Source organism: Pteropus medius, unplaced genomic scaffold (genome assembly GCF_902729225.1).
Source record: "Pteropus medius unplaced genomic scaffold, Ma_sr-lr_union100, whole genome shotgun sequence".
NCBI lineage: Eukaryota > Metazoa > Chordata > Mammalia > Chiroptera > Pteropodidae > Pteropus > Pteropus medius.
This window is the reverse complement of record NW_024346062.1, coordinates 7,918,776-7,930,871: the sequence shown is the minus strand read 5'-3', so window position 1 is coordinate 7,930,871 and position 12,096 is coordinate 7,918,776. Positions and strand designations below refer to the sequence as shown.

General features: G+C 32.0%; 1 protein-coding gene across 3 annotated transcripts in view; it reads left to right on the top strand.

The window, feature by feature from the left end:
- Nucleotides 1–12,096, top strand: part of TMEM161B (transmembrane protein 161B) — a 63,557-nt gene that overhangs the window by 5,185 nt on the left and 46,276 nt on the right. The window lies entirely within an intron of this gene.

Here is a 12,096-nt window from a genome sequence, read left to right as displayed (position 1 = left end):
GTAACTATACCTTTTGTTTCACCAGACATTTAGAAAGCATGCTTTTTGCTCAAAAATATTTGTTCAATCAGTCATTATTTAATAAGCATCATCTGTATGCCAGGTACTGCTTTTGACAACAAGGCTATAGTTGTTTATAAAACAGACAATTCTTCCTTTAACAGAGCTTATGCTTTATTGGGAAAGTCTGCTGATAATCAAATGAGACATACTATGTGTTAATTGTGGTAAATGCAACAAAGAAAGATAAAGCACAGTAAGAGATAGAAAAAGATTGGAGTGGTTATTTTAGATAGGGTATTCAGGGAAAGCCTCAATGAGGAGATAATATTGGAACAAATATAAATTTACATATACATTCAGACTATGTGCCTGGTACCTATGCATACATATTTATAAACTGCACCCTAAAAACTTAGTGTATCATCAGGCACAAAGCTCATATTATCTTTATAATCTTTCAATAAACTTATATATTACCATTTTCCCAAACAGTGAACAGGGAAATAATACCAATGTGTTGGTTTTTTTTTTTTTTTTTTAAATATAGTAGGTGGTTTTGTATTTATTTGATAGATTGAATTTTTGCACTACATTTTTAATCTTTTAAGTTATTACAGTTTTTGAGAGAATATAGCTCATTCACTCAAAACATCTTGGTGTTACATCCATATCCTTTACTTACCTAAAACAGACTTAGTAATTCTGTTGTTAAAATAGATTAAATATATTTTATGTTTTGGACATAAACAAAAGATTTAGAAAAACCTGAAACAATTTCAGCTTTTGATATTTTGATAATGTTTTATATTTTATATTTATATTTTTATTTAAGAATTTTTTTTAGATATTACAAAAACCAATCTGCTCATATACACATATCTTTTAAAATGACTTTGGGATAAGTACAATAAATATATGACATTGAAAGTCTGCTTGAACTAGAACTAGATGACCTCTAGAATTTGTCTCAAGGTTCTGTGATTCTGAAAATGTGAATTTGTGAATATTGTTGATGTACATTTAGTTGAATGTACATTGAGGAGACAATGGAGGGAATATTTAACTTGTGTTAAGTTCAAGAAGGGTTTCACAAAGGATTGGACTAGGAGTTTAAGGATATATAAGTAGAAGTATGTCAGATGGATAAAACAATAAAACTGAATTTTACTTTTCCTCAATAACTGTATAGGCATATTCACTTAGTGATTAATATTTACTCTATTTATATTAACTCATTTAAATTAAAATGCAAAAACATCCAGCTAAGGGTATTGGAATTTGACTTCAACCTAGGCTGTTTGGCCACTGTACTGTTGTGTCACTCTTATTGTTTATCTTTGATAAACTTCAACTTATGAAAGGATTGAATTTCAAAAACATTTTTCTGTAGCATTTACGTTATAATTAGTGATTACTACATATCTGGAAAATCCTTCCCAACCTAGTTAAAAGCTAACATTACATCTTGTGTAGTGTTAAATGAAATACTCATACTGTTGTGCATGGCACTAACAAATGAATGGCTTTTCTACTCAGCCGCCAGACACTCTGAAACTGCTGCAGTAAGTCACAAGTTACTTCAGATTCCTTTCACCTCTTTATTTACCATAAAGATCCTTTAGGGAAAAAAATAGATGCTCTAGATGATGATGATGGGTCTGTGCAATAAATTCTTGTAAGTAGAGAGGTTTGGATTATGAAGAAGGGAGGACATGGGAACATTAAGGGACATTGGAGAGGGAAAGGGAGACTTTTCTCCACCAAGTAGGAATGACTTATGAAAAAGGAACTTCAACAAGCCGTTCTATTCTGTATTATAAATATATGATTATGGACTGTCATCAGTTAACATCATAAACAAGGCACTATAAAACTGGCTGTTTTTTTCTTTTTAAAATAAGTTTAATATTTTTATCTTTGTGATAAGTAATAGAAGCTTTTTGGAATATTAATCTGAATTGCTCATTTTTTTATATAGTTATCTGTGACTGCCCTTTACATAGTGCTTAGCTGATTTTTGTTATCTTTTACCTGTTGATTGCCAGTGTTTGCCCAAATCCAGTAATCCACAAAGAAAAAGCAATGCGATAGTTTTTTGCTTTCCTTTCCTGAAAGAAGTCGTTAAAGAGAATTCTGCTGCACCAAAACTTCATTAACTTGAATGTTTACTAAGTATTTTTATCATTTAAGAAGACTGGCCATTTTTATGACGAGTACAAATGATTGGTTAGAAAATGGTTCCAATTTTTTATGGTTTATGGGCATATGTGTTTAAGTATAAGTGTTTCATGATTAGAATCATTTTTCCAGATACAGTCTTGCTCAAAGAGAAGCTGTAATGTTTTTTCCTCAAAAGTTTTGCTTTTGTTAGTGGTTAAATTTGTTAGTAGAATTTGACTTCTTTTCATATTTATGCTCACTACCTCCCCCCGTCTTTCCCCTATTAGATTAATTAACATTAGGACAATGAAGTCTCACTGTCTCATTTATCAGGACAGCTTAGTTTAGGTAGATCAGATGTTTCATATATACCAAAGAATATACTATTCTTTTCTTAGTCTAATCTTTGAGACAAAAAAGAAAGTAGAAAAGAATCCGGATAATTGGAATTAAAATTAATTTCCAACAAAAATATGTTTTCTAGTCAGGAGGGACAGATAAGAAAGCTTCATAAAACATTCGTTGTAAGTCATAACTTTAACTGAGACATTGGTTCTTTAAGATTAAAACTTCTAATTTAATTTCAACTAACATCTTATTCTTGATTTTTAATGGATCTCAGTCATTCATATGAGAAGTATTTACGGTCATTATAGTTCTTTCTCTTGATAATAACTAAAAAATTTTTCAGATTATAAAGAGAATGAATCATTTAATACAAGAATTGACTGAGTATCTGAGATAAATTAAAACAGAATGAAACAAAAAACTGTTTAACTTTTGGATTCACAAATCTGTGAGAAATTCCAGCAAACCACTAATTGAGTTGAGGATGCTGGACAGTGGGCTAGGTGTACTCCTTTACATTCACTTGGAGCTGTGATTTTCTTTCAGGTTGCCTATAAATGTTAGCTCATTTAATCCTTATGAGGAAGGTATAATTATTCATTCCTGTTAGCAATAACTACACATCACGGGCTTTGATGGTGGTTTAGAAATGGTAAATATGTAAGTGCCAACAATCTATTGTGTATTTAATTAAAACCTTGCAATAATCAACAATAAAATCTTTTAAGATTTCGGAGATCATTTGCCAACTCTTGTCATGTTATAGATAAGGAATGAGTCCCAGAGAGGGCTTATCTAATTGCTGTGTAGTTAGTTAGTGACTGAACTACTATCACCCTAGTGTGTTTACTTATTCAGTACATTAAAATATTCAGAATGATTGCATCTTTCTAATAGTTAATCTTAGGGATGCACATTAAATTTCTTGGCTTTTGTGTATGGCTTAAAATTTAGAGTTAAGCTGAATTTTTTAATTTTCATTTTGTTTTATGAAACTTTATTATTATACTTAACAAAGTTATAATTTCTAGTTTAAAAGAAAGTATTTGTAACACATTCCTATCACATTAAATTGAGAGAGTTATCTTGTAAAAATGGTTAGACCTCTTCCTTGAGATATGTAGAAAGTATAGTATATTGTCTTTTGATTGTGAAGTGAATAATTTTCTTCTTTATGCTAAAGTTTATTGCTTGGCACATAGGAGGAACCAGAATGTAGTGAAGAGGGAAAAATTTATGCTTTATCCTTTCATTTCATCTAAAAGGTAAATATTCAACTTGTATTGAAAGCTTGCCATTCTAGGCACTTTGCTAGTGGGGATGTGACTTAAGAAATTAGATGAATGCAGTTTTAGTGGGGGAAGAGACCCTTAAATTAGGTCACAATTGAGCATGATAAACGGCTGTTTTGGAGTTAAGAATATGTTTTTTAGCAAGGAAGGTTTTATAGAGGAAGTAAAGATTGAGGAATGAGTAGGAATTGGTCTGAGCAAGGTGATTTGCAAATGTCAAGTATAAATTTATTAGTTTTGACTAATAGCTTATTCGAATATAGATCTGTAGGGATATTTCCTATAATGTCAGAAAATACAGTTAAAGAAGAATGGCAGAATTTAGGAATGCCCTCTTCCATTCAACCTTTCGTTTGTTACTTATCAGTGCTATAATGAAACATTTATGCATGTCATGGCTAGAGATGAAGTGGCTTGTTAACATCTTTAAAAATATTTCATTCATCAACATTTTAATGACTATGGTATTGCTTTATGTAAGATACTGCATAATTCATGCAAACTACTGTATCTGGAAAATTATCTTTTAAAATAAATAACTTAATTTCAACACTAATAGGTCAAAATGGTTTATGAATTATATTTAATTAGAATGCCTCCTTTTCCCATGAAAATGTATCTATTCTTGCCCTGTATTTGTTGTTGATATTCCATTTTGCCGTATCAATTTATGTTGAGGAAAATGTGTTAAGTTTATTTTTAAATTTAATCAAATTATGAAAAACAGCTTTATCATTATCTCCAGCAGAAATTCTGGAGCTGCTGTTTTCAATACAGTTATGTCAAATTCATGCATTCTACTATGTTGTCGGTCTAATTAAGATGTTTAGGATATACCTAGGCATTTTATTGAGGGTTTATGATTTTGACCTTAAAGTGCATTAAATGTCTTACTCTTGAGTTAGAAAATAGCAAAAATTTCTGCTTGTATTTTTTACTATAAAGAAATTAAGTCTGTATTTTGTGCTGTGAAACATTGATGCTGGCAAACCAAATTAAGTCTGTAAACAAATCTAAAGATTTGTGTTTTAAAGTTCTCATTTGCTCATTTTACCTTCTTATATAGATATTTCAATTTGTAGTATTAATTTGAACTATGTGAAATGCCATTTTGTAAGTCAAAATAGTTAAATATTGTATTTCATGTGATTAAATCAATACATCTGTTAAATATCAATAGATGGCCTTATTTATATTCTTTAGCCGCTTTCCTTCCAAAACCTTTTATTATTTTCATTTTATTTTGCAAAGTCTTCCCTTTCTTACATTCAGTCCAGTTTACTGTGTCTGTAAGGGCTAGAGTTATGCTATAAAACCAGACGAAGACCAGAATAATCCATGTAATCAACCCTGGGATTGTAGAGGTGGTGTATGGGCAGGAATTCTTGCCTTTTCATGATTTATGCTGCTTGGGCATTATGCGGGAGAATTTTTTTTTCCTGGATTAAATCTAGACAGTCCTCAGTCCTATTAAAGAACTTATTGGAAGTAATCATTTTTAGAAACCCAGCTTGAGTCTCAACCATCCACATGTATAAGTTCATCAAAACTTTCTTAACTTTCGAGAACTCCTCTCAGTTACATTGCCAAAATCTTGACCTTGGTGTGATTATTCTTCAAGGTCTCTCAAACTTTGTCCACTCAGTTTTAAAATTTCATATATCTCTATGCCTATTGGTACTTCTATTCAGTAGAACAAGGTCTCATAAAGTTATATTTTAAACTTACACCTTCAACCTCATCTATTTCTGATTCTTAAGTAGTTAAATTTCCACAGTTAACTTATTTTTAGAGTATTCAGTACCCTCCAGTATTGGTTTCTTCCCTTTTGCCTTAAGCATGTACTTTTTTCCCCCTTATAAAAACATATTTTTGTATACAAACCATTCTAGTAACCATCACATTTTTCTTTTATTGCTTAGTTTTTCCAAGGAATAATTATGGCCAGTATTTCCATCATATCTTTACATAATGTAAGTTATATTCTTACCTACTGATACTTTCCTTGCCGTGATAATTACTAATCTTGTACCTAATTCCTTTTTTGTTCTCAAAAAATCTTAATTCTTTTTAGTTTTGCTTTTGTTTTTGAGGCTGTTTTAGCTCAGTCTATGTATTTCAGTGGATTTCTAATTCAGTTCTTTGCTTACAATTGCTTTTAGCCCTCCACTTTATTTTCCACCATAGTGGCAGAGTTATCCTTCTAAAATATATTTGATTTGGTTACTTCCAGGCTTAAGATCTTGGATTTATTTCTAAATACTCGCAGAATAGTTAATTGTAAGCAACTCATTCCAAAGTCTAGCCACGTGGAACCACTTATTATTTTGGATCATGCCATTTACTTTCTTTGTACAGGTAGGTATATCTGTCTAAACTCCTATTCCTTTTCTGTCTGACAGACAGATGCTTCCTTAACCTTGTAAGACTAATTGAGGTGTCACCTCTGTGAACCAGTCATTCCCAGCTCTGCCATGTAGATTTAATCACTCCCTTTCTTAGGGTGCTCCCGTAACAGTGTTACTGACCTTTACGGTACCACTTATCATATATTTTTTGTAAGTGGTAGTGAGGGGGTGGTTAACACTTTAAAAGTTCGATAGAATCAGTACCTGATGGAAGAAATGAGTTGTCCTCTCACCTTGAATTTAAGTGTGGATTAGTTCCAAGGCCTAAGGTAGACCAGATTGTAGCCAAATCAATGGTATTTACATATCAAAAGAAAATAATTTGCAGAATTTTTTTTCCTAAAGAAAGAGTGTATTGATTGGAAAGTGTTTTATCAGTCGAAAGTCTAGAAAAACAGTTTAAATAGCCAGAATTGAATATAATTATCCAGAACCAGTTAGGGTCAAGAGTATTTTACACTTTAAAAGGCTCTTCTGTATATTTCTTCAGACTTCAACACTGTCTAAATTTAATACCTCTCAATGCTGCCTTTTATTCTAAATCATTACTCACCAAGCAGCCTGCTTATAATTTGACTTCCACTGTATCATTAAGACAGTAATTGAATGGAACACTTTGTGAACTTGAACATGCGATCCACTCAGTAGTTTATGTTTTACTGTAAATTAATTGAGAAAATGTCTCATGTAGATTGATTGTATCAGCAAAACATGTTTTCTGTATGTTCTGAAAAGCTGAGGATGTAGCCAAGATCTTGTCTTTGAGGTCTCTCTGAGGCTTATTAGTTTCCTTCAGTCTACAACTGTCCTGTCAGTGGCTCTAGAGTTCTGCCAGTCACCCAAACTAAAATATTCTGAAATAAAATTTGAGACATTCCTCAGTTTTATTCCAAGCTACACTCAAAGTTTGATAGATTTTCTTCTGACGTACTTTGGTCTTTGTTTTTTCCTTCCTGGTTTCAACTGCTTCTGCCTTTGTCTTAGGTTTTCTCTTCAGTGGATCAACATATTGCTATCTGATTTTCCTTATATTATTGCATTATTTATTTCCTTATATTATTATTTCCTTATATTATTTGCATTATATTATTGCATAATTTCATCTTCCTACCCCTGCTGTTTAAAACACATCAGCACAATCTGTCCTTCTGGTTTTATCTCAACAATCTAAAGTTGTCTTCATCTAATTTCTTGCAGTTCTTTACCATATAAGAAAGTCTTTTTTGGTTGAGATAGGCTTTCTGCTGTCCCATAGTTACTGTATGTTCACATTTGTCATTTAGCTTGGACTTCTCTTTTAACTTTCATCTATGTAATTTCAGTTTCCACCTTAGGTCTCATCTATGCTATGAAACTTTCATATCCAAGTTTTTGAATTTCTGTAACCCTTTGTTCATGGTACTGTGAAATTTTGTGCTGCAATATTGTCTCAATATATTTGTCGTTACCTAATATAATCTTGGATTATCATGTTCTGTTAAGATAGATTCTTTTGCAGTAATGCCATTCGTTCATTCATTCATTCATCCATTCTTCAGCAAATAAAAAGTGCCCTACTATGTGCCTTGACCTGTTCTGGATGTCATTGTGTTAAAAATTTGTGATATAACAGTAAGTGAAACTCTAAAATTTTTTGTCAAGTTCGTGATAACAGCCAGCAAGATATCGAATGCATGATAGGCAGACAGCCTGTATTTGTTAATTAGATTTTTCTTTTCTTTTTTTATTTATAAATATAATTTCTGTAGTGACATAATTTGGATTTACAGTAATTGTTAACATTGTTTGCCTGAGACCCTAACTCATTTGTCACATAATATATAGCAGTTTATAGCTTTTATCATCAAAGTAAAATAGGTCGCATCCCTACTTCCTACAGTACTGGTCCTACCTTTAGTACAGGTCCTCTTCATACCTGGGCAATTCGCTTGGGCTGCTGGGGTCTCTATCCCTCATCCATTCTTTACACGATATCCAGAGAGATTCTTCTCGAATACTAATCTGATCATATCACTTTTTATAGGTGTCATATTACCTTCAGGTTAGATTGTAAACCCATTAATTTTGCCCTTTAGTATCTGGTTCAAAACTGCTGTCATCCCCTTTGAAGCAGTGTCAGTGAGAGCTAGTTTAATGAAACAAAGCTAAATGCCATGTCCTGTGAAGACAGTATTCCAAGTTAGAATTTTAAAATTGCAGCCTATATATATATAAGTTTTGGGAATTTTGTCTTCAGTATTGACAAGCAAGATAAAATATTGTTGTTTGATATATTTTATTTCTTGGAGAATTGTTTAATTTTTCTTGATAAGAATTTTTTTTTAAACTACCTAGAAATGAGTACTGACAGAAATTGAAATGATCATTCTTCTAGAGACTAAAGGCAAATAACTTTTTCTTGCTCTTCATGGCCTTGGGTTAATAGATGTGGGGAAGGTTGAAGCCTAAGTTCTCCCAGCATTTCACCCTTCTTGGATCCTTATGAGCTATTCCATAAATGAATTTCTCCAGTTTCTTTATGAAGAAAATCAGGGTCTAGTGGCAATGAGTCCAAAATGAAACCATCTCTGTGATCAGTAAAAGCGTTAATAAAACCATTATAGCTACTTGAATTGATGGCCGACATGGTTGTGTGTGTGAGACTTCAGCCAGGATGGGCTTTGTAGCTTCACTGCATCTCTGACTAGTGTAACAATTCTCTTTCATGAAATTTATGTTTATTTATGGTTATATTTATTTAAGCATTCTCTTTTAATTAAAAATAAAGAAAAATATTTAGAAAATTTGACAAACATTTCAAAAGTTCTGCTTCTGTGTAAACTTGTCATACATAGATGTTAAGTTGGGCAGTGAAGTTAGGTTATTAAAAATTTGTTTTTAAATTTCAGATAGTTGTGTCTCTTAGTTAATAATTTGATGTTTTAAAATGTTAATGTGTGGCATGTTCACTATAATTGTCAGTTGCATAGTAATGTCTCAAAAGTTGATCTAAGTTTAGTATTGATGTATTAAATTGATAATATGATTGCCAATTCGAAAATATGTTCCAGGGAGTCTTTACTATATCAGTATGAAAAGGAATAACTTTGGTGAAATATTTTCCACATAATTTAAAAATTACCTCTCTAAAAGATTAGGTAGATTCCTTGATTGGGAGAGCAGTGACATTTTCTTTCAATAGCACATATGTAGATAGTCCCCTAACAGAAGATACATTCTAGAAAAAGATTTATTGGCTTCTATTAGAAAATTGAAAGAAGGCTTCTGTTATATAATAATATGTTTAACACAGTACATAGATGAGATTTTGAGAAAGTATTTCATCTTTATTTAAAAAGATAAAAATGGCATAGTAAAGGAATGGAGTGAAGTTATACTTCTGCATTGAACATTTTTTAGTCAAACATTAACTACAACACTGATAATTTGCCAGCTATGCTATGGTGTTTGCCTTTCTCAGCATTGGTCTTTTTAATTCTTCCTCTGCCTCCATTTTTGAATTCTGCAACAATATCTTTATAACCTTTTCTCTTCTGAAACCAGAGATACCACTGTAATTTAAACCCTTCTCGTTTCTGGTTTGGATTATTGCAGAAACCTAGTTGACATTCCTAATTCTAGTCAATACAGTTTACTGGTTTTTGTTTTGCTTTCATTTGGTTTACATCTTCTGTAGTGGGTCTACCGACACTCTCATTAGACATTGATTTGGGATAAGGGGAGACTTTGGCAGGATCCCTCTCTTTCTCAGTTTCTTACATTCCGTCATATATATCTTCCAGATTAGTCTTCATGAAACACCATTTAATATCTGGAGCATTTATTAGATGTGACTAGGGTATGATTTGTGCTATTATTAGAATTTACACTCTAATAAATTATTATATATGTTTGTGAGAGATTGTACTAGATGACCTTGATTCTATGATACTGTCACTTCTTTCAAAGCTAGATTGAGGTTCACTTTGTCTACAGAACTTTCCCTGACTAAAAAATTATCTTTTGCTTTTTAGTCTGTAATCTCAAATAGACCAACTTTCTGACATACTTGCTAATACATTTCTTGGCCTTGTTCTGCCTGAAAGAATTCTTTGTAAATGGCATTCATTGTATGGAGATTGCAGAACTTCTATCACAAACTACACAGAAAATGGGATAGTAAATTCAAGTGATAGGAAATGTGAAAGAAAAAAGGTAAAGGTAACCTTTGATGTTAGGGGAATATAAAAGTGTCTGAGCCTTAACCCAACTGGTAGAATTTAAGGTATTAAAATATCCGCAGTAAAACCACAGTTGAGATAGATTTCAAACACATTTGAAAAACAGTCCTGTTTAAGAGCCTTTTTTACTCACTTTTTTTTTTGACAACTGTCTGTACATACTTATTCCTCTTTTTTAATTAGGCATTTGGATTTTTGCTAATTGATTTATGAGAACTCTCTATATACAATCTAATAAGTAAAATGTCTCTTTATGATGTGAGTTACAAATGCTTTTTCCTATTTAGTCTTTTGACATTGTATTGTTTCCCTATGTAGAAATCTGATTTTTTTTTTAATTAATAATTTTATTTTTTAGAGCAGTTTTAGGTTCACGGCAAAATAAATCAGAAAGTATAAGGAGTTCTTGTAAAACCCTGTCCTCATGTGAGCAAAACCTCCCCCACTATGGACATCCCACACACACCACAGTAGTACATGTATTACAGTGATGAACAACAAATTGAACAGTTTGTTAAAATCTATGAAATTTGATTTTTTTCAATTTACTTTTTTAGTCTTTTTTTTCTCATAGGCTGATATTTTTTGAGAGGCCTTCGTTCCGGACATTAAAAACAAATGTTATCCTATAATGATAGTGATAACAATGACAATAACAACAAATAGTATTAACTCATTGACTTCTTACTCTATACCAGGCACAATTTCTTAACCATACCTTAATTAGGTAGGTTAAATTATTAGCTTCATTTTATAGAAGAGAAAATAGAGGTACAGAATGTTTAAATTATCTGTTAAAGTTACACAGCAAATAGATGGTGGATTATATTCCAAGTAGTTTGGGTAGAATCCATGTTCTTAAACCATATGCTATAGTGCTTCATTTTAAACATTTTATATTTTTTATGTACTTGTTTGGTATATGACGTTTGAGGTAGGAATTCAACCTTATTTTTGGACTGCTTGGATAGAGGGAGAGCCACCAAAGAGGAATATAAAGAATCGATCATCATAGTGGGAATATAGCAATGGATGTGGTAGACCTTGTGGGAGACTGCTGAGATTTAAGATAAGGAAATATAATTTGGCAAGATGAAGTTATTTTGCTGGTAGGTGTTTAAATGGAATGAGCTGAAGGCAGAAGTCAGGTGGGAACTGCGTTGAGACTATGAGAAAATAGAAGCAGTGAGAACAAGTCTTTTGAAAAGTGGCCATTAATATGAGGAGGGAGGAGAGCTGTAGGGTAAGGGAAAATTATTGTTATTTTTTAGAAAGATGAAAGAGACTTATAGATGTTACAATGCTGATTGGAAGGATTCAATTAGAGAAGAGATTAAAGAAGATATAGGAAGAAAGCTTTTCTGTTATGGAGGTTCCTGAAAATCAAAGAGGGGAGGAACTCTAAAGCACAAATGTAGGGATTTGCTTTGTATAGAAATGCTGTATTTCTAGAGAATATGTAAAAAGACTAGTGTAGATACAAGTGATTGTGAGCTCATTGGTGTCAAGTGATAGTTCCCCAATGATGGTGCATATTTTCTCTGTAAAGAGTGTCATCTACTGAGTGGAGAGTTTGAGGGAGAAGGGAGGAGGAGGTTTGAATTTTAGCTGTTATGGCAAAGAAGGGAGGGATTGATGAGAAAAAACTAAGGGGATTTTGGAACA